This window comes from Phyllobates terribilis, unplaced genomic scaffold (genome assembly GCF_046119375.1).
Source record: "Phyllobates terribilis strain yellow unplaced genomic scaffold, ASM4611937v1 Scaffold_134__1_contigs__length_4944459, whole genome shotgun sequence".
In the NCBI taxonomy this organism is placed as follows: domain Eukaryota; kingdom Metazoa; phylum Chordata; class Amphibia; order Anura; family Dendrobatidae; genus Phyllobates; species Phyllobates terribilis.
This window is the reverse complement of record NW_027362894.1, coordinates 4,628,083-4,650,235: the sequence shown is the minus strand read 5'-3', so window position 1 is coordinate 4,650,235 and position 22,153 is coordinate 4,628,083. Positions and strand designations below refer to the sequence as shown.

Here is a 22,153-nt window from a genome sequence, read left to right as displayed (position 1 = left end):
GCTTAAAATTTCTTTTTTGGTTTGCTACAATGCCTTTTCTGAAACGTTGTCTCCTTCTGCTGGAACACTGACTTCTTTCATTTAATGCCTGCAGACTATAAAAGAGAACCCAACCCAAAAAGTTTGGTTGATTAGTCTGTGGCATTCTGTTAAACTGTTGCTTATGGCGGTCTCTGTGAGCTTCTCAGCGACATTCAGCCAGCCAGGTATCCTGCCTGCAGTAGATGGAATGTGGCAATGGAACGCTGGCTGCGCGTGTCATAATAGGCTCTGAGCCTTTATATACCTGTGCACAGCAGCAGCCACCTTCAGTCTGCTGCTGGACAGCCAGCAGCAGCAGCAGCAGGAGAGGTATGTAATCAGGAGCCCTCCTGCTAAGGGTAGACAGCTGCTCGTTCCACCCCACCCCCCGCCTTAATTGGTTCTCCTCCCTTCCAACGGTGTTGAGGCGGGTGGGAACAGCAGGGGGTGAAGGTGCTGTGTTTAAAGAGGTGGAGTTATGCAGATCTAAAACGCGTGGATTGCAGCAGCAGCAAGCCGAAAAGTGCAGGCATGTAAGGGATCTAGAGGTTGACAACATGTCTTCTTAACGGGAGTCCAGGAGCTCATCTCCACAAATGGACTTTTCAGGATCCTTGGGTGGCTCCGTAGTTTGAAACCAATTCTGGTTATCGCTTCTCGGCCTTTTGGCTAAGATCAAGTGTAGTATCTGTTCTTATCAGTTTAATATCTGATACGTCCCCTATCTGGGGACCATATATTAAATGGATTTTTAGAACAGGGAGATGGAAAAAGAGCTTGCTCTGTCCACTCCACGCATTGACCTGGTATTGCAGTATCTCCAGGACCGGTGCACCCCTTCTTTAATGCAGTTTCTAAAATCAGAAAGAATTGAATTCAATGTTTTTTGTTCATTTTGCTTGTTTGTCGGATTTTGGGATGGACTCTTTGGCTTTGCTTTTCTTCTCCTCATTGGATTTTTCATGTTCAAAGTTGCAGAAGCCAGATTACAAGCTCATTTTGGTTCAACTTCAGCAACTGTGCATTGCATTGCCATGTAATGTGATGCAATGCTATCTTTCTAGCTCTCCCTTTTTACTTCCTTTTGGATAAACAGACATATTAGGCAAGCATTTTGGAGCTTTCACCTAAATAACTACAGGTGGTGAGATAAGCTGCACAATATAATTGACCTTTCAGTATATTGTTGCACACACACCATCTATTTAGCAAATGCCCTTGTTATCAACAGCAGCCTTTTAAACTCACCTGAGCTAACAGGTATGTGCGCTGGTTACTCTGCTGCGCTTAAAATTTCTTTTTTGGTTTGCTACAATGCCTTTTCTGAAACGTTGTCTCCTTCTGCTGGAACACTGACTTCTTTCATTTAATGCCTGCAGACTATAAAAGAGAACCCAACCCAAAAAGTTTGGTTGATTAGTCTGTGGCATTCTGTTAAACTGTTGCTTATGGCGGTCTCTGTGAGCTTCTCAGCGACATTCAGCCAGCCAGGTATCCTGCCTGCAGTAGATGGAATGTGGCAATGGAACGCTGGCTGCGCGTGTCATAATAGGCTCTGAGCCTTTATATACCTGTGCACAGCAGCAGCCACCTTCAGTCTGCTGCTGGACAGCCAGCAGCAGCAGCAGCAGGAGAGGTATGTAATCAGGAGCCCTCCTGCTAAGGGTAGACAGCTGCTCGTTCCACCCCACCCCCCGCCTTAATTGGTTCTCCTCCCTTCCAACGGTGTTGAGGCGGGTGGGAACAGCAGGGGGTGAAGGTGCTGTGTTTAAAGAGGTGGAGTTATGCAGATCTAAAACGCGTGGATTGCAGCAGCAGCAAGCCGAAAAGTGCAGGCATGTAAGGGATCTAGAGGTTGACAACATGTCTTCTTAACGGGAGTCCAGGAGCTCATCTCCACAAATGGACTTTTCAGGATCCTTGGGTGGCTCCGTAGTTTGAAACCAATTCTGGTTATCGCTTCTCGGCCTTTTGGCTAAGATCAAGTGTAGTATCTGTTCTTATCAGTTTAATATCTGATACGTCCCCTATCTGGGGACCATATATTAAATGGATTTTTAGAACAGGGAGATGGAAAAAGAGCTTGCTCTGTCCACTCCACGCATTGACCTGGTATTGCAGTATCTCCAGGACCGGTGCACCCCTTCTTTAATGCAGTTTCTAAAATCAGAAAGAATTGAATTCAATGTTTTTTGTTCATTTTGCTTGTTTGTCGGATTTTGGGATGGACTCTTTGGCTTTGCTTTTCTTCTCCTCATTGGATTTTTCATGTTCAAAGTTGCAGAAGCCAGATTACAAGCTCATTTTGGTTCAACTTCAGCAACTGTGCATTGCATTGCCATGTAATGTGATGCAATGCTATCTTTCTAGCTCTCCCTTTTTACTTCCTTTTGGATAAACAGACATATTAGGCAAGCATTTTGGAGCTTTCACCTAAATAACTACAGGTGGTGAGATAAGCTGCACAATATAATTGACCTTTCAGTATATTGTTGCACACACACCATCTATTTAGCAAATGCCCTTGTTATCAACAGCAGCCTTTTAAACTCACCTGAGCTAACAGGTATGTGCGCTGGTTACTCTGCTGCGCTTAAAATTTCTTTTTTGGTTTGCTACAATGCCTTTTCTGAAACGTTGTCTCCTTCTGCTGGAACACTGACTTCTTTCATTTAATGCCTGCAGACTATAAAAGAGAACCCAACCCAAAAAGTTTGGTTGATTAGTCTGTGGCATTCTGTTAAACTGTTGCTTATGGCGGTCTCTGTGAGCTTCTCAGCGACATTCAGCCAGCCAGGTATCCTGCCTGCAGTAGATGGAATGTGGCAATGGAACGCTGGCTGCGCGTGTCATAATAGGCTCTGAGCCTTTATATACCTGTGCACAGCAGCAGCCACCTTCAGTCTGCTGCTGGACAGCCAGCAGCAGCAGCAGCAGGAGAGGTATGTAATCAGGAGCCCTCCTGCTAAGGGTAGACAGCTGCTCGTTCCACCCCACCCCCCGTCTTAATTGGTTCTCCTCCCTTCCAACGGTGTTGAGGCGGGTGGGAACAGCAGGGGGTGAAGGTGCTGTGTTTAAAGAGGTGGAGTTATGCAGATCTAAAACGCGTGGATTGCAGCAGCAGCAAGCCGAAAAGTGCAGGCATGTAAGGGATCTAGAGGTTGACAACATGTCTTCTTAACGGGAGTCCAGGAGCTCATCTCCACAAATGGACTTTTCAGGATCCTTGGGTGGCTCCTTAGTTTGAAACCAATTCTGGTTATCGCTTCTCGGCCTTTTGGCTAAGATCAAGTGTAGTATCTGTTCTTATCAGTTTAATATCTGATACGTCCCCTATCTGGGGACCATATATTAAATGGATTTTTAGAACAGGGAGATGGAAAAAGAGCTTGCTCTGTCCACTCCACGCATTGACCTGGTATTGCAGTATCTCCAGGACCGGTGCACCCCTTCTTTAATGCAGTTTCTAAAATCAGAAAGAATTGAATTCAATGTTTTTTGTTCATTTTGCTTGTTTGTCGGATTTTGGGATGGACTCTTTAGCTTTGCTTTTCTTCTCCTCATTGGATTTTTCATGTTCAAAGTTGCAGAAGCCAGATTACAAGCTCATTTTGGTTCAACTTCAGCAACTGTGCATTGCATTGCCATGTAATGTGATGCAATGCTATCTTTCTAGCTCTCCCTTTTTACTTCCTTTTGGATAAACAGACATATTAGGCAAGCATTTTGGAGCTTTCACCTAAATAACTACAGGTGGTGAGATAAGCTGCACAATATAATTGACCTTTCAGTATATTGTTGCACACACACCATCTATTTAGCAAATGCCCTTGTTATCAACAGCAGCCTTTTAAACTCACCTGAGCTAACAGGTATGTGCGCTGGTTACTCTGCTGCGCTTAAAATTTCTTTTTTGGTTTGCTACAATGCCTTTTCTGAAACGTTGTCTCCTTCTGCTGGAACACTGACTTCTTTCATTTAATGCCTGCAGACTATAAAAGAGAACCCAACCCAAAAAGTTTGGTTGATTAGTCTGTGGCATTCTGTTAAACTGTTGCTTATGGCGGTCTCTGTGAGCTTCTCAGCGACATTCAGCCAGCCAGGTATCCTGCCTGCAGTAGATGGAATGTGGCAATGGAACGCTGGCTGCGCGTGTCATAATAGGCTCTGAGCCTTTATATACCTGTGCACAGCAGCAGCCACCTTCAGTCTGCTGCTGGACAGCCAGCAGCAGCAGGAGAGGTATGTAATCAGGAGCCCTCCTGCTAAGGGTATACAGCTGCTCGTTCCACCCCACCCCCCGTCTTAATTGGTTCTCCTCCCTTCCAACGGTGTTGAGGCGGGTGGGAACAGCAGGGGGTGAAGGTGCTGTGTTTAAAGAGGTGGAGTTATGCAGATCTAAAACGCGTGGATTGCAGCAGCAGCAAGCCGAAAAGTGCAGGCATGTAAGGGATCTAGAGGTTGACAACATGTCTTCTTAACGGGAGTCCAGGAGCTCATCTCCACAAATGGACTTTTCAGGATCCTTGGGTGGCTCCTTAGTTTGAAACCAATTCTGGTTATCGCTTCTCGGCCTTTTGGCTAAGATCAAGTGTAGTATCTGTTCTTATCAGTTTAATATCTGATACGTCCCCTATCTGGGGACCATATATTAAATGGATTTTTAGAACAGGGAGATGGAAAAAGAGCTTGCTCTGTCCACTCCACGCATTGACCTGGTATTGCAGTATCTCCAGGACCGGTGCACCCCTTCTTTAATGCAGTTTCTAAAATCAGAAAGAATTGAATTCAATGTTTTTTGTTCATTTTGCTTGTTTGTCGGATTTTGGGATGGACTCTTTAGCTTTGCTTTTCTTCTCCTCATTGGATTTTTCATGTTCAAAGTTGCAGAAGCCAGATTACAAGCTCATTTTGGTTCAACTTCAGCAACTGTGCATTGCATTGCCATGTAATGTGATGCAATGCTATCTTTCTAGCTCTCCCTTTTTACTTCCTTTTGGATAAACAGACATATTAGGCAAGCATTTTGGAGCTTTCACCTAAATAACTACAGGTGGTGAGATAAGCTGCACAATATAATTGACCTTTCAGTATATTGTTGCACACACACCATCTATTTAGCAAATGCCCTTGTTATCAACAGCAGCCTTTTAAACTCACCTGAGCTAACAGGTATGTGCGCTGGTTACTCTGCTGCGCTTAAAATTTCTTTTTTGGTTTGCTACAATGCCTTTTCTGAAACGTTGTCTCCTTCTGCTGGAACACTGACTTCTTTCATTTAATGCCTGCAGACTATAAAAGAGAACCCAACCCAAAAAGTTTGGTTGATTAGTCTGTGGCATTCTGTTAAACTGTTGCTTATGGCGGTCTCTGTGAGCTTCTCAGCGACATTCAGCCAGCCAGGTATCCTGCCTGCAGTAGATGGAATGTGGCAATGGAACGCTGGCTGCGCGTGTCATAATAGGCTCTGAGCCTTTATATACCTGTGCACAGCAGCAGCCACCTTCAGTCTGCTGCTGGACAGCCAGCAGCAGCAGCAGCAGGAGAGGTATGTAATCAGGAGCCCTCCTGCTAAGGGTAGACAGCTGCTCGTTCCACCCCACCCCCCGCCTTAATTGGTTCTCCTCCCTTCCAACGGTGTTGAGGCGGGTGGGAACAGCAGGGGGTGAAGGTGCTGTGTTTAAAGAGGTGGAGTTATGCAGATCTAAAACGCGTGGATTGCAGCAGCAGCAAGCCGAAAAGTGCAGGCATGTAAGGGATCTAGAGGTTGACAACATGTCTTCTTAACGGGAGTCCAGGAGCTCATCTCCACAAATGGACTTTTCAGGATCCTTGGGTGGCTCCGTAGTTTGAAACCAATTCTGGTTATCGCTTCTCGGCCTTTTGGCTAAGATCAAGTGTAGTATCTGTTCTTATCAGTTTAATATCTGATACGTCCCCTATCTGGGGACCATATATTAAATGGATTTTTAGAACAGGGAGATGGAAAAAGAGCTTGCTCTGTCCACTCCACGCATTGACCTGGTATTGCAGTATCTCCAGGACCGGTGCACCCCTTCTTTAATGCAGTTTCTAAAATCAGAAAGAATTGAATTCAATGTTTTTTGTTCATTTTGCTTGTTTGTCGGATTTTGGGATGGACTCTTTGGCTTTGCTTTTCTTCTCCTCATTGGATTTTTCATGTTCAAAGTTGCAGAAGCCAGATTACAAGCTCATTTTGGTTCAACTTCAGCAACTGTGCATTGCATTGCCATGTAATGTGATGCAATGCTATCTTTCTAGCTCTCCCTTTTTACTTCCTTTTGGATAAACAGACATATTAGGCAAGCATTTTGGAGCTTTCACCTAAATAACTACAGGTGGTGAGATAAGCTGCACAATATAATTGACCTTTCAGTATATTGTTGCACACACACCATCTATTTAGCAAATGCCCTTGTTATCAACAGCAGCCTTTTAAACTCACCTGAGCTAACAGGTATGTGCGCTGGTTACTCTGCTGCGCTTAAAATTTCTTTTTTGGTTTGCTACAATGCCTTTTCTGAAACGTTGTCTCCTTCTGCTGGAACACTGACTTCTTTCATTTAATGCCTGCAGACTATAAAAGAGAACCCAACCCAAAAAGTTTGGTTGATTAGTCTGTGGCATTCTGTTAAACTGTTGCTTATGGCGGTCTCTGTGAGCTTCTCAGCGACATTCAGCCAGCCAGGTATCCTGCCTGCAGTAGATGGAATGTGGCAATGGAACGCTGGCTGCGCGTGTCATAATAGGCTCTGAGCCTTTATATACCTGTGCACAGCAGCAGCCACCTTCAGTCTGCTGCTGGACAGCCAGCAGCAGCAGCAGCAGCAGGAGAGGTATGTAATCAGGAGCCCTCCTGCTAAGGGTAGACAGCTGCTCGTTCCACCCCACCCCCCGCCTTAATTGGTTCTCCTCCCTTCCAACGGTGTTGAGGCGGGTGGGAACAGCAGGGGGTGAAGGTGCTGTGTTTAAAGAGGTGGAGTTATGCAGATCTAAAACGCGTGGATTGCAGCAGCAGCAAGCCGAAAAGTGCAGGCATGTAAGGGATCTAGAGGTTGACAACATGTCTTCTTAACGGGAGTCCAGGAGCTCATCTCCACAAATGGACTTTTCAGGATCCTTGGGTGGCTCCGTAGTTTGAAACCAATTCTGGTTATCGCTTCTCGGCCTTTTGGCTAAGATCAAGTGTAGTATCTGTTCTTATCAGTTTAATATCTGATACGTCCCCTATCTGGGGACCATATATTAAATGGATTTTTAGAACAGGGAGATGGAAAAAGAGCTTGCTCTGTCCACTCCACGCATTGACCTGGTATTGCAGTATCTCCAGGACCGGTGCACCCCTTCTTTAATGCAGTTTCTAAAATCAGAAAGAATTGAATTCAATGTTTTTTGTTCATTTTGCTTGTTTGTCGGATTTTGGGATGGACTCTTTGGCTTTGCTTTTCTTCTCCTCATTGGATTTTTCATGTTCAAAGTTGCAGAAGCCAGATTACAAGCTCATTTTGGTTCAACTTCAGCAACTGTGCATTGCATTGCCATGTAATGTGATGCAATGCTATCTTTCTAGCTCTCCCTTTTTACTTCCTTTTGGATAAACAGACATATTAGGCAAGCATTTTGGAGCTTTCACCTAAATAACTACAGGTGGTGAGATAAGCTGCACAATATAATTGACCTTTCAGTATATTGTTGCACACACACCATCTATTTAGCAAATGCCCTTGTTATCAACAGCAGCCTTTTAAACTCACCTGAGCTAACAGGTATGTGCGCTGGTTACTCTGCTGCGCTTAAAATTTCTTTTTTGGTTTGCTACAATGCCTTTTCTGAAACGTTGTCTCCTTCTGCTGGAACACTGACTTCTTTCATTTAATGCCTGCAGACTATAAAAGAGAACCCAACCCAAAAAGTTTGGTTGATTAGTCTGTGGCATTCTGTTAAACTGTTGCTTATGGCGGTCTCTGTGAGCTTCTCAGCGACATTCAGCCAGCCAGGTATCCTGCCTGCAGTAGATGGAATGTGGCAATGGAACGCTGGCTGCGCGTGTCATAATAGGCTCTGAGCCTTTATATACCTGTGCACAGCAGCAGCCACCTTCAGTCTGCTGCTGGACAGCCAGCAGCAGCAGCAGCAGGAGAGGTATGTAATCAGGAGCCCTCCTGCTAAGGGTAGACAGCTGCTCGTTCCACCCCACCCCCCGCCTTAATTGGTTCTCCTCCCTTCCAACGGTGTTGAGGCGGGTGGGAACAGCAGGGGGTGAAGGTGCTGTGTTTAAAGAGGTGGAGTTATGCAGATCTAAAACGCGTGGATTGCAGCAGCAGCAAGCCGAAAAGTGCAGGCATGTAAGGGATCTAGAGGTTGACAACATGTCTTCTTAACGGGAGTCCAGGAGCTCATCTCCACAAATGGACTTTTCAGGATCCTTGGGTGGCTCCGTAGTTTGAAACCAATTCTGGTTATCGCTTCTCGGCCTTTTGGCTCAGATCTGTAATGGGTCTAGTCATTTGGCTGTCTGTGCGTTAACTCTTGGCCCTGTGGCATCGCCATTTTATGGCTTAAGCCACTTGCTGCTATAAGGAGTTGGCCAGTAGACACGACTAGCGATAATGGGACGCATTCGATACGCTGGGCCCGGTGAGGCTCGAGTGAAGTTTGGAATCCAGATTGATGTGGAAGAAGGCAAAGAAGGAATCTTTACCCTCAGCTTCGTGGTGAAGGAGATTTTGTTTGGACTCCTTGAAGTGAAGAAGGAAGAAATCTTGTGCCTCCAGCAATTCAAAAGCAAGTATAATCTTGTATTTACTTCTATGGCTGTTTGCAACAATTTCTATGATTGTTTGAAAAAGAATCTGGACAATCAATATTTGGATGGGCTGACTTTTGTCATCTTGTATTGCTCCAAAGAGGTACCTCTGACTGTTTTCATGTACAACCCACATGTGGACTTGGCTTTGATTTATGCCTTTCTAAATAGGCACTGCTATATTACCAAGGTGGCAGTAAAAGTCATGAATGAGGAGGAACTATGGACCGGTAAATATCGTTTCATGGTCAAGTTCCGGGAAAGTCCTGATGAACCAGGGGGTATACATTATCCTCCATCAAATTTTTCCATTGGGAGTGAGCGGGGTTACCTGTTCTTCCCCAATGCGCCCAGGTTTTGTCGTCATTGTAGGAGGTATGGCCATACTCAGGAAGCATGCGACATCAGACAGATTATTTGCAGGAAGTGCAATGAGGTGGGTCATTCTTCCAATAATTGCAAAAATGAAATAGTCTGTAACCTCTGCGGAGAGAAGGGGCATGCCTTCAGAGACTGTATATTCCATCCTGGTTCATATGCGGGGGCAGCGGGAAGGGGAAGGAGAAGAAATGAATCTCCTGCACCCACAGCTACAACTCCGACTGCTCCAACTCCGACTGCTCCGATATCTACTCTGGCTTTCCTGGATGAGGAGGAGGCTCGGGTTGCTTTTCCAGAACTGGTTCGTGTGAATGTAAGAGGAAATATGGAGCTGGCACCTGAGCCACCGGTGCAGAGGGCCGCGTCTGTGGCTTCAGATGTCAGTGAGTCTGAGACGATAACTGATGATCGCATAGGCATGGAAGTGGCCCCGGTGGAGGATCTGGAGGCTGAAATTCCAGACATGATGGTTACATTGCAGGGGGAAGAGGAGTCTGATCTGACCAGAACACCGCATGTGGCCTGGAGCGATGTCGTTTCTGACCTTGAGGAGGAGGGATGTCAGGGGGACTTTGACCCCCAGCGGCGGGATTATAGTTCAGATGAAGATGGAGGCGCTTCAGTGAAGAAAAAGAAGAAAACTGAACCATCCTTTTCCCCTTTAAGTGACTGCAGTGTGAGTCCAGCCCGGGTGTACCCTACTGCATCCGATCCCCAAGATGTGTCTTTTTTGGGGGAAGGCACAAACTACGATATCTGCACGTCCAGCGTCCTACCCCCAGAAGGGTTAGGATGATGTACAGGTGGGCATGTTGTCGTGACCTGCCACATCAAATTAATAGATGGGTGCCCAAGTTGCTCTCAGCATCTTGTCGCTAAATGTTCGGCTGATTAAATCTGAGTCGAGAAGAGTGGCAATTTTGGACTACTTGAGCAACTTGGATGCGGACGTATACTGTGTGCAGGAGTGTGCGATCTCCGATCCCTTAAGTGAAAATGCATGGCCTTTAGGTCAAAGTGTGTGGTCTGGTTCTGTATGTAATAAAAATTGTGGGGTAGGTGTTTTGGTGAAGGGTTATAGTGTTAAGATAGAAAGTTACATGGTGGTGGAGGCGGGGAGGTGTGTAATATGTGAGTTAAATTGTAGGGGGTGGAGGGTTAGGGTGGTAAATATGTATGCACCAATAGATAAAGGGGAGAGGCTGGAAATTTTTGAGAAATTATGTTTTTTTTTATCTGGCAAAATGCCAATAATTTTTGTTGGAGATTTCAATTGTGTGACGGAGGGGGATAAGATGGATGTTACAGGTAAAAGACTCAAGAGTCTTGTGGCGGATTTTTCCTTACAGGATGCTGCGGAAGTTTTTTTAGGTAATCCACCTCCTGCGACCTATAAGGCCGACAGGGGAGGCATAGAGTCTAGAATAGACCGTATCTTCTTTTCTTCACAAAATGTTATTTGTAGGAATTTCCAGCAGGAAGATGTTCCCTTCTCTGACCATGTGTGTTTGAGGGCACGTCTAGAAGGTAAGATTTCCTTTGTATATGGTGGTGGCGTGTGGAAACTTAATGTGCGTTTGCTGGAAGATAATAGGATCATGCGTGATTTTAGGCGAATGTATGTTAGGTGGAGGGATAAAAAAAGTGATTACAGGAATGTGCTTGAGTGGTGGGACTGGATGAAGAGTGAGATTGTTTTTTTCTTTAGAAAAAGGGGCAGGAGGAAAGCAGCAATGAATAGAGCAAAATTTAATGATTTAAGCTCTAGACTGGAGTGGCTGAGGAAGTTAAGGATGATTGGAGTGGATGTGGATGTTTTGATGTGTCAAGTGAAAGAAGAGATTAAGAAATATATTGAGGGTAAAGGGAAAGAAATTATTTACCGTTCTAAGATTGAACATTTGGAGAAAAATGAGAAATGCACAAGGTTTTTTTTCAAAAAAGTTTTTGGGAAGAAAGTAGATATGGATGAGGTGGTGAATGGCGATGGGGTGTGTGTGAGTGGGAAGGATGTGATGCAGGAGGTGGTGTTGTTTTATAAGGAGTTGTATGGGGAAAAATGGGTTGATGATAGGATGTTGACTGATGCTTTGGGGTGTTTAGAAGGTTGTTTGGGTGAGGATGAACGTGAAATATTGGATGATGTAATTGTGTTGGATGAAGTTAAAAAAGTGGTGATGTCTGCGAGTAAGAATAAAACACCTGGGAAGGATGGACTGCCCGTGGAGTTATATGTTAAGGAATGGGACACGATGGGAAATGACTTATTGGAGGTGTGCCAGTATATGTTCACGGAGAATATGTTGAGTGAATCTATGAGAGATGGGGTGGTGGTTTTGGTTCATAAGAAAGGTGATAAAAAGGATTTGGGGAATTGGAGGCCAATCACCCTTTTGAATGCAGACTATAAGGTGTTTAGTAAATTGTTGGCTAGCCGGATGCGGGAAGTGATTGGCGGTGTGGTGGATGAAGATCAAGTGTGTGCAGTGCCTGGGAGAAGTATGACTGAAAATTTGGTGTTGTTGCGTGATGTGATTGGGGATTGTATGAGTCGTAAGCAGAAATGTTTGTTGTTTTCGGTTGATTTTGAAAAAGCTTTTGACCGTGTGTCACATAGCTTTATGTTTAAGGTTTTGTCTAAGATGGGTTATTCCAGGAATTTTGTAAACTGTGTTAGGAGTTTGTATTGTAATGTTTCAAGTGAATTTTTGGTGAATGGGTGGTTGAGTGAGAAAGTGAGAATTAAATCAGGAGTGCGTCAGGGGTGCCCTATGTCCCCTTTTTTGTTTATTAGTGTGATTGAAGTGTTGATGTGTATGGTTAGGAAGGATAAGGTTATGAGAGGTGTGATGATTCCTGGGAGTAATGGAAAGGATGTGAGAATTCTAGGTTACATGGATGATGTAGTGATTGTGAGTGGGAATATGGCTGCGATGAGTAGGGCAAGGTTGATATTAAGTTTGTTTTGTAGTGTCTCAGCTTTTAAGGTCAATTGGACTAAGAGTTCCTTTAAATGTTTTGGTGAGAGGAATGTACGGATGGATGGTGTGAGGTGTGAGGATGGTGCAATAAAGGTGCTTGGGATTAAGTTTAATGATGATTTGAAAGGAAATGAGAGTTGGGAACATTGTGGGGTGAGAGTGGTGCGCAAGTTGAATTTTTGGCGAATGAGAGAATTAACTCTGACTGGGAAAGTTCTGATTATTAAGGCGGTTATTTTGCCTATTTTGTTGTTTGTTGCGAATGTATATCCTGCTGCTTTTAAGAAAATTAGGAAAACTGAGAAATTCATCTTTAATTTTCTTTGGGGAAGTCGCATGGAGAAATTGAAACGGGAATATGTCTATAAGTTATGTGTAAATGGTGGTTTGGATTTTCCAAATATTGATTTCTTTTTAGGGATTAGTTACGTGAAAATGGTGGTGGTGGTTCTAGGGAAAAGTAATAAGTGTGCTTATATGATGAAGTATTCGGCTGGATGGATGCTTTATGGCTTAAAGTGGGTCAAAAGGGATGCTAGAGTGCCTGTTGCTTTTAAGTGTCCTGTATGGTATGGTTGTGTTGAGAAATTTGTAAGGAAGTATGATTTGTTGTCCGTTAACATGAGTGATTTTAGGCAAAAGAAGAAAGTCATTAGGATGGTGCGTGAGCGTGAGGTGGTATGTAATATCAATGGGTTGAGAGGGGAGGAAGTAACCGAGATGTGGAGAAAATTAAGTATAGATGGTTTGACTAACAGACAGAGAGATATCGCTTGGATGATATTGCATGACATTTTGCCTGTTAGAGATGTGCAAAAGAAGAGGGATTTAGTTAAATCTGAGGTATGCCCGAGGGATGGATGTGGTTTGAGAGAGCATGTTAGACATATGGTATGGGATTGTGATTTTGCATATGATGTATGGAAGGGTATAGGGGGACTTTGCAAGGAATTGGTGGGTGTAAAGTATGTAAATTGGAAACTTGCTATGTTTGGGATGGGTGCATGTAGTAGAATTAAGGATAGGATTTTATGGTTGTTGGTGGTGTGTGTAATTGAAAGTTTGTGGGATGCGAGGAATTTGTTAGTTTTTAAAAGGAAGAAAATGTCAGTTAATGAATGTTTGAGATTGATTCTGTCACGTATGTATGTAATATACCTCTGGGATCAGGAACGTGGAAGTATTATAGATGCTGAAGGGATCTGGAAGTTTAAAAAGTGGAGGTTTTTGGTAAAGTTTAATTAGTAGTGTATAATGTACCTGATGATAAGGTTTGGTTTTATTTTTGATTATATACCAAGTGTGATGAAAGGCTAAGTGTCAATGAAAGGCTTTTGTAAGTCGATTTGATTGAGCTTATGCTCCGGCCTATCTGATTTGGAAAAAAAAAAAAAAAAAAAAAAATCTGTTCTTATCAGTTTAATATCTGATACGTCCCCTATCTGGGGACCATATATTAAATGGATTTTTAGAACAGGGAGATGGAAAAAGAGCTTGCTCTGTCCACTCCACGCATTGACCTGGTATTGCAGTATCTCCAGGACCGGTGCACCCCTTCTTTAATGCAGTTTCTAAAATCAGAAAGAATTGAATTCAATGTTTTTTGTTCATTTTGCTTGTTTGTCGGATTTTGGGATGGACTCTTTGGCTTTGCTTTTCTTCTCCTCATTGGATTTTTCATGTTCAAAGTTGCAGAAGCCAGATTACAAGCTCATTTTGGTTCAACTTCAGCAACTGTGCATTGCATTGCCATGTAATGTGATGCAATGCTATCTTTCTAGCTCTCCCTTTTTACTTCCTTTTGGATAAACAGACATATTAGGCAAGCATTTTGGAGCTTTCACCTAAATAACTACAGGTGGTGAGATAAGCTGCACAATATAATTGACCTTTCAGTATATTGTTGCACACACACCATCTATTTAGCAAATGCCCTTGTTATCAACAGCAGCCTTTTAAACTCACCTGAGCTAACAGGTATGTGCGCTGGTTACTCTGCTGCGCTTAAAATTTCTTTTTTGGTTTGCTACAATGCCTTTTCTGAAACGTTGTCTCCTTCTGCTGGAACACTGACTTCTTTCATTTAATGCCTGCAGACTATAAAAGAGAACCCAACCCAAAAAGTTTGGTTGATTATTCTGTGGCATTCTGTTAAACTGTTGCTTATGGCGGTCTCTGTGAGCTTCTCAGCGACATTCAGCCAGCCAGGTATCCTGCCTGCAGTAGATGGAATGTGGCAATGGAACGCTGGCTGCGCGTGTCATAATAGGCTCTGAGCCTTTATATACCTGTGCACAGCAGCAGCCACCTTCAGTCTGCTGCTGGACAGCCAGCAGCAGCAGCAGCAGGAGAGGTATGTAATCAGGAGCCCTCCTGCTAAGGGTAGACAGCTGCTCGTTCCACCCCACCCCCCGCCTTAATTGGTTCTCCTCCCTTCCAACGGTGTTGAGGCGGGTGGGAACAGCAGGGGGTGAAGGTGCTGTGTTTAAAGAGGTGGAGTTATGCAGATCTAAAACGCGTGGATTGCAGCAGCAGCAAGCCGAAAAGTGCAGGCATGTAAGGGATCTAGAGGTTGACAACATGTCTTCTTAACGGGAGTCCAGGAGCTCATCTCCACAAATGGACTTTTCAGGATCCTTGGGTGGCTCCGTAGTTTGAAACCAATTCTGGTTATCGCTTCTCGGCCTTTTGGCTAAGATCAAGTGTAGTATCTGTTCTTATCAGTTTAATATCTGATACGTCCCCTATCTGGGGACCATATATTAAATGGATTTTTAGAACAGGGAGATGGAAAAAGAGCTTGCTCTGTCCACTCCACGCATTGACCTGGTATTGCAGTATCTCCAGGACCGGTGCACCCCTTCTTTAATGCAGTTTCTAAAATCAGAAAGAATTGAATTCAATGTTTTTTGTTCATTTTGCTTGTTTGTCGGATTTTGGGATGGACTCTTTGGCTTTGCTTTTCTTCTCCTCATTGGATTTTTCATGTTCAAAGTTGCAGAAGCCAGATTACAAGCTCATTTTGGTTCAACTTCAGCAACTGTGCATTGCATTGCCATGTAATGTGATGCAATGCTATCTTTCTAGCTCTCCCTTTTTACTTCCTTTTGGATAAACAGACATATTAGGCAAGCATTTTGGAGCTTTCACCTAAATAACTACAGGTGGTGAGATAAGCTGCACAATATAATTGACCTTTCAGTATATTGTTGCACACACACCATCTATTTAGCAAATGCCCTTGTTATCAACAGCAGCCTTTTAAACTCACCTGAGCTAACAGGTATGTGCGCTGGTTACTCTGCTGCGCTTAAAATTTCTTTTTTGGTTTGCTACAATGCCTTTTCTGAAACGTTGTCTCCTTCTGCTGGAACACTGACTTCTTTCATTTAATGCCTGCAGACTATAAAAGAGAACCCAACCCAAAAAGTTTGGTTGATTAGTCTGTGGCATTCTGTTAAACTGTTGCTTATGGCGGTCTCTGTGAGCTTCTCAGCGACATTCAGCCAGCCAGGTATCCTGCCTGCAGTAGATGGAATGTGGCAATGGAACGCTGGCTGCGCGTGTCATAATAGGCTCTGAGCCTTTATATACCTGTGCACAGCAGCAGCCACCTTCAGTCTGCTGCTGGACAGCCAGCAGCAGCAGCAGCAGGAGAGGTATGTAATCAGGAGCCCTCCTGCTAAGGGTAGACAGCTGCTCGTTCCACCCCACCCCCCGCCTTAATTGGTTCTCCTCCCTTCCAACGGTGTTGAGGCGGGTGGGAACAGCAGGGGGTGAAGGTGCTGTGTTTAAAGAGGTGGAGTTATGCAGATCTAAAACGCGTGGATTGCAGCAGCAGCAAGCCGAAAAGTGCAGGCATGTAAGAGATCTAGAGGTTGACAACATGTCTTCTTAACGAGAGTCCAGGAGCTCATCTCCACAAATGGACTTTTCAGGATCCTTGGGTGGCTCCGTAGTTTGAAACCAATTCTGGTTATCGCTTCTCGGCCTTTTGGCTAAGATCAAGTGTAGTATCTGTTCTTATCAGTTTAATATCTGATACGTCCCCTATCTGGGGACCATATATTAAATGGATTTTTAGAACAGGGAGATGGAAAAAGAGCTTGCTCTGTCCACTCCACGCATTGACCTGGTATTGCAGTATCTCCAGGACCGGTGCACCCCTTCTTTAATGCAGTTTCTAAAATCAGAAAGAATTGAATTCAATGTTTTTTGTTCATTTTGCTTGTTTGTCGGATTTTGGGATGGACTCTTTGGCTTTGCTTTTCTTCTCCTCATTGGATTTTTCATGTTCAAAGTTGCAGAAGCCAGATTACAAGCTCATTTTGGTTCAACTTCAGCAACTGTGCATTGCATTGCCATGTAATGTGATGCAATGCTATCTTTCTAGCTCTCCCTTTTTACTTCCTTTTGGATAAACAGACATATTAGGCAAGCATTTTGGAGCTTTCACCTAAATAACTACAGGTGGTGAGATAAGCTGCACAATATAATTGACCTTTCAGTATATTGTTGCACACACACCATCTATTTAGCAAATGCCCTTGTTATCAACAGCAGCCTTTTAAACTCACCTGAGCTAACAGGTATGTGCGCTAGTTACTCTGCTGCGCTTAAAATTTCTTTTTTGGTTTGCTACAATGCCTTTTCTGAAACGTTGTCTCCTTCTGCTGGAACACTGACTTCTTTCATTTAATGCCTGCAGACTATAAAAGAGAACCCAACCCAAAAAGTTTGGTTGATTAGTCTGTGGCATTCTGTTAAACTGTTGCTTATGGCGGTCTCTGTGAGCTTCTCAGCGACATTCAGCCAGCCAGGTATCCTGCCTGCAGTAGATGGAATGTGGCAATGGAACGCTGGCTGCGCGTGTCATAATAGGCTCTGAGCCTTTATATACCTGTGCACAGCAGCAGCCACCTTCAGTCTGCTGCTGGACAGCCAGCAGCAGCAGCAGCAGGAGAGGTATGTAATCAGGAGCCCTCCTGCTAAGGGTAGACAGCTGCTCGTTCCACCCCACCCCCCGCCTTAATTGGTTCTCCTCCCTTCCAACGGTGTTGAGGCGGGTGGGAACAGCAGGGGGTGAAGGTGCTGTGTTTAAAGAGGTGGAGTTATGCAGATCTAAAACGCGTGGATTGCAGCAGCAGCAAGCCGAAAAGTGCAGGCATGTAAGGGATCTAGAGGTTGACAACATGTCTTCTTAACGGGAGTCCAGGAGCTCATCTCCACAAATGGACTTTTCAGGATCCTTGGGTGGCTCCGTAGTTTGAAACCAATTCTGGTTATCGCTTCTCGGCCTTTTGGCTGCGATCGTATGACTGTACCTTGATTGGTGCGAGTCTCCTGGAGGAATCCGGACCCTTTTGTGGAGGATTTTCTGCTTTTTCCTGTGGTATTCCATACCGACAGAATCCAAGATGTCTTTTGTGAAGAACACCATCCGTTTGTCCGTGGATCCATCTGACCAGAACAAGAACAACGTGGTTTTCATTGTCCAAGACATCGTTGAAGGCAAAGCTGGAGCAAGACGTTCTGAGATCTTCAGTGTCAACGAATTTTCACGTCAAGGTAATTATGACGTTACCTTTATGGACCAGGATGTTTGCCTTAATGTCTTTGAATGGCTCCGTGGTCACTCTAGTGACCCCTGCTTGGAAGGAGTTAGATGGGAACCTTTGTTTGGTCTGCAAGAAAAGGAGGTGACTGTGACTGTCTATAACCCTTTTACAGACCCTGAGCTGCTGGAGTGCTTCCTCTCTCGCTACTGTGAATATGTGCGGAAGGGAGTGAAGCAAGTCAATTGTCTAGGAATCTTTAACTGTCAGTATAAATTCCGTGTGAAATTGAAAAGGGATCCTGACAGTGTGGGGGGCTTTAGACACCCTCCATCAAATTTTTCCGTTGCAGGCCATAGAGGTTTCCTCTTTTACCCAGGCCAGCCCATGTTTTGCCGTAGATGCTTTTCTTTCGGACATACCATGGTAACATGCCTTAAAGGGCAGTGTTGCCGAAATTGCAGAAAGGAGGGGCATATGGCCAACCAGTGTCCAGAGGCCAAGTCCTGTGATGTCTGTGGGAGTAGTGATCACATGTATAAGGACTGTCCTATGAGTGCACCTAGACGTTCTGATAAAGAACAGAAGGAGGAGGAGCTGGAGAGGAGGCAGATGGCAAGCGCACTGAAAGTGCTGGAAAGATTGGAGAGGGAGGAGAGAGAGGGAAGGAGGCGGGAAACTGGTAGAGCCTCTCCCTCTACGGCGCCAGAGGAGGTGTCCCTGAGACCATGTTCTTCTTCTGCTGAAGAAATGAGGAAGAAGCGGAGGGAAGAAAAGGAGTTCTGGAGGGAAGTGGCAAAGGTGGAGAAAAAGGCAGTGTCTGCGAGAATATCTAGGAAAGTGGTGGAAGCAGAGCTGCCTGAGATGATGACTTTTGGAGAGGCAATGGACGCAACAGGATGTGAAGTGCAAATCTCGGAACCCGACAGTCCTGAACACCCTTCGGGTCCTGAAAACATTGAAGATTTTTCTTCGGAGGATGATAGGGGTGCAAAGAAGAGTCGTAGGGAGGATGGTGGGGGCAGTGATGATGCAGATTTTAGTGAGCCTCAGAGGAAGATCAGAACTGCCAGAATGAGGAGTGTGGCTGGTGAAGCCAGCGGGTCGGAAACCAGCTGTTCTGTTCTGATGGCGGAGGAGGATAGTGGTGGTGCTGGATAGTGTCACCATATAATATTGTAAATGTTTTTTCTTTTTGTCCTCTTGTGAGCTTTGGTTTAGGCCAAAGGCTATTTCTTTGTGTAATTGGTGAAGGAGTAGAAGTATTATGGGATTTACCATAGTGTCCCAAAACGTAAGAGTGTTTAAAAGTAAAGTAAGAAGAGCTGCTATTTTTGAGTTTTTAGCTATGCAAAATGCATCTATTTTTTGTTTACAAGAATGTGGGGTAGTGGATGGTGTGAAAGGGGATGAATGGTCTTATGGAGCGTCTGTGTGGTCGGGGAGTGCATGTAATAAGAATGATGGTGTGGGTATTTTGGTTAAAGGAAGGGAGGTTGTTTTGAGTGATTATTTGGTTATTGAGGTGGGGAGATGTATCCTTGCTAATTTTGTATACAAGAATGTAAAGTTTTGTGTTATTAATGTTTATGCGCCAGTTGAAAAAAATGAGCGCAAAAATTTATTTGAAAAAATTAAGCTTTTTGTTCCAGGAAGAATACCTGTGGTAATTGTGGGTGATATGAACTGTGATGTGGGGAGAGTGAATGTGGATGTGTCTGGGAAAGCATTATTGGAGTTAGTGAATGATTTTGGGTTGTGTGATATGCAGCGCGTGTGTAACATGAATCCTTTGTTGAACACTTTCTTTTCTGAGAGTGGTAGGGTACAATCCAGATTGGATTATTGTTTTATTTCTAAAAATATGGTTTCTGTTAATTATAGGCAGGAAAACGTTCTTTTTTCAGATCATGTGTGTATGTTGTGTGAGTTGGATATAAAAGTTGATGGAGTGTTTGGGAGAGGATTGTGGAAGTTAAATGTTAAACTGTTAGAGAATGAAGATGTGAGAAAGGAGTATGAAAGGCGGTATGAAGAATGGTGTAAGCATAAAAATGAGTTTGGGAATGTTTGTGAGTGGTGGGACTGGGTGAAGAAACAAACAAAAATGTTCTTTAAAAATTTAGGATACAAGTATGCAGCAATTAAAAGAGAGAGTTTTGTTAAACTGAACGCGCGGTTGAGCGTTTTGTATAAGTTAAGGGAAGGAGGAGTTGAGGTGGAGGAGGATATTTTAGAGGTAAAAAAGGAGATTAGTGAGTTTTTGTTGGAGAGAGGGAGAAGCATAGTGTTTAGGGCAAAGATTGATAAGATGGAGCAGGATGAGAAATGTTCTCGGTTTTTCTTTAAAAAAGTTTTTGGAAAGAAACAGAGTATGAGCGTGGTGTATGGAGCAGATGGAAGTGAGGTGAGTGGAGAGGATATGTGTGAAGAGGTGGCTAAGTTTTATGAGGATCTGTATGCAGTGAAACAGAGGGATGAATGTTTGGAGAATGATGTTTTGAGTGTGTTAGAGAGTAAGTTGAGTGAAGCAGAAAGAGAGAGAGTGATGGGTGAGGTGACTGGTGATGAGGTATGGAAGGTTATGTGTAGTATGGCTTTGAATAAGACGCCGGGGGAGGATGGCCTCCCAGTAGAATTTTATCGTGTGATGTGGGGTGTGATTGGAAAGGACTTTGTGGATGTATGTAAGTATATGTGGGGAAACATGGAGGTGACTGAGAGTATGCGTGCAGGTTTGGTTGTGTTAATTCCTAAGAAAGGGGATTTGAAAAGTCTGAGGAATTGGAGGCCAATAACGTTACTTAATTGTGATTATAAAATCTATGCAAAACTTATGGCTAATAGGATGCGTGATGTGATAGAGAGTGTGATTGGGGATGAGCAGTGTTGTGCGGTACCTGGGAGGCGGATTCATGAGTGTGTGTGTATGTTAAGAGATTGTCTATGGGATTGCATGGGTCGTAAGAAGAGTGTATTTTTGTTAAGTTTGGATTTTGAAAAGGCTTATGATAGGTTGTCGCATGGTTTTTTGTTCAGAGTGTTGTTAAAAATGGGTTTTCCGGCTGATTTTGTTGGGCGAGTGAGAAGTTTGTATGCGGGTGTTTATAGCTGTGTTTTAATGAATGGGTATGTGGGTAGGAAAGTGAATGTGTTTTCGGGTGTGCGACAGGGGTGTCCTTTGTCCCCTGTAGCATTTATTTGTGCAATTGAGCCATTGTTGTGTATGCTGAGGAAAGATAAGGTAATTCGTGGTGTGCAAGTGCCGGGAGGTGGAGGAAAAGAATGGAAGGTGAGTGGTTATATGGATGACGTGTGTGTATTATGTGATTCTGAATGTTCGGTGAGGCGGGTGAAGTTGTTAGTGTCTATTTTTTGTGGTGCATCTGCGTTTAAAGTGAATTGGGAAAAGAGTGAGTGTAAGGGTTTTGGAGGCGGAAGTTTAAGTAGGGATGTAGGTGTGAATGTAGTGAATGGACCTATTAAAGTTTTGGGTGTGAAATTTTCAGAGAGTTTGGATGGGAAAGAAAGTTGGGATGATGCGAAAGGAAAAGTTGAGCAGAAGTTGAATTTTTGGAAATTGAGGAGTTTATCCTTTTTTGGGAAGATTTTAATTGTTAAGAGTGTGGTGTTGCCAATATTTTTATATATTGCGGTAGTATTTCCACCAGGATATATGTGTATGAGAAGCTTGAATAGAATTTTATTTGTTTTTTTGTGGAACTCGAAAATGGAGAGAGCTAGGAGAGAAATTTTGGTTAAAAGAGTGGAAAAAGGTGGTTTGGGTTTTCCGAATTTGGACGTGTTTTTTGGTGTGAATATCGTTGTGTTTGTTTTGAAAGTGATTAGGGCGGATGGAAAGTTTTCATCTATGTGTAGGTATTTATTTGGAGCGTATTTGTTTCGTTTAAAGTGGCAAGAAAGGGATTTGCGATGTCCGATTGCTTTTGAGGTGCCTGTATGGTATGTGTGGGTTTATAAGTTTTTGGTGAGGTATGAACTGTGTGATGCAGATGTGAGATTGCTGGAGAATAAGAAGGCTGTGTATAGGATGATTGAATGTAGAGAGGTAGAATGTGGAATAAATATGGTTAGGGGTGGTGATGTGCAGAAGGTTTGGAAGAAAGTGCGGATGAGTGGTATGACCAACAAACAGAGTGAAGTTGTGTGGCAGTCTTTACATGGAGTATTACCTGTGAGAGAATTTCAGAGGAATAGAGGTTTGGTGAGGAGTGAAATGTGTCCAAGAAATGGCTGTGGTGGAAGGGAAAGTGTGTTGCATGTTTTTTGGAATTGCCAGTATGCTAGAGATGTGATTGGGAGAATGGGGCCTTTGTGTAAAGAATTGTGTGGTGTGAATTTGTTGTCTTTTGAGTTGTTTATGTTTG

At 43.8% G+C, this 22,153-nt stretch overlaps 9 non-coding genes across 9 annotated transcripts; all 9 read left to right on the top strand.

Moving 5' to 3' along the window:
- Positions 1-670: 670 nt before the first annotated feature.
- Positions 671-861, top strand: LOC141203944 (U2 spliceosomal RNA). The gene has a single exon (XR_012274920.1). It is a non-coding gene; the product is annotated as a U2 spliceosomal RNA (small nuclear RNA).
- Positions 862-1,976: 1,115 nt separating this feature from the next.
- On the top strand, positions 1,977-2,167 carry LOC141203942 (U2 spliceosomal RNA). Its single transcript, XR_012274919.1, has one exon. It is a non-coding gene; the product is annotated as a U2 spliceosomal RNA (small nuclear RNA).
- A 1,115-nt stretch (positions 2,168-3,282) lies between these two features.
- On the top strand, positions 3,283-3,473 carry LOC141203941 (U2 spliceosomal RNA). The gene has a single exon (XR_012274918.1). It is a non-coding gene; the product is annotated as a U2 spliceosomal RNA (small nuclear RNA).
- Positions 3,474-4,582: 1,109 nt separating this feature from the next.
- On the top strand, positions 4,583-4,773 carry LOC141203940 (U2 spliceosomal RNA). The gene has a single exon (XR_012274917.1). It is a non-coding gene; the product is annotated as a U2 spliceosomal RNA (small nuclear RNA).
- A 1,115-nt stretch (positions 4,774-5,888) lies between these two features.
- Positions 5,889-6,079, top strand: LOC141203939 (U2 spliceosomal RNA). Its single transcript, XR_012274916.1, has one exon. It is a non-coding gene; the product is annotated as a U2 spliceosomal RNA (small nuclear RNA).
- A 1,118-nt stretch (positions 6,080-7,197) lies between these two features.
- On the top strand, positions 7,198-7,388 carry LOC141203937 (U2 spliceosomal RNA). The gene has a single exon (XR_012274914.1). It is a non-coding gene; the product is annotated as a U2 spliceosomal RNA (small nuclear RNA).
- Positions 7,389-13,580: 6,192 nt separating this feature from the next.
- On the top strand, positions 13,581-13,767 carry LOC141204333 (U2 spliceosomal RNA). The gene has a single exon (XR_012275276.1). It is a non-coding gene; the product is annotated as a U2 spliceosomal RNA (small nuclear RNA).
- A 1,115-nt stretch (positions 13,768-14,882) lies between these two features.
- LOC141203936 (U2 spliceosomal RNA) lies at positions 14,883-15,073 on the top strand. Its single transcript, XR_012274913.1, has one exon. It is a non-coding gene; the product is annotated as a U2 spliceosomal RNA (small nuclear RNA).
- Positions 15,074-16,188: 1,115 nt separating this feature from the next.
- On the top strand, positions 16,189-16,379 carry LOC141203935 (U2 spliceosomal RNA). Its single transcript, XR_012274912.1, has one exon. It is a non-coding gene; the product is annotated as a U2 spliceosomal RNA (small nuclear RNA).
- Positions 16,380-22,153: the final 5,774 nt, after the last annotated feature.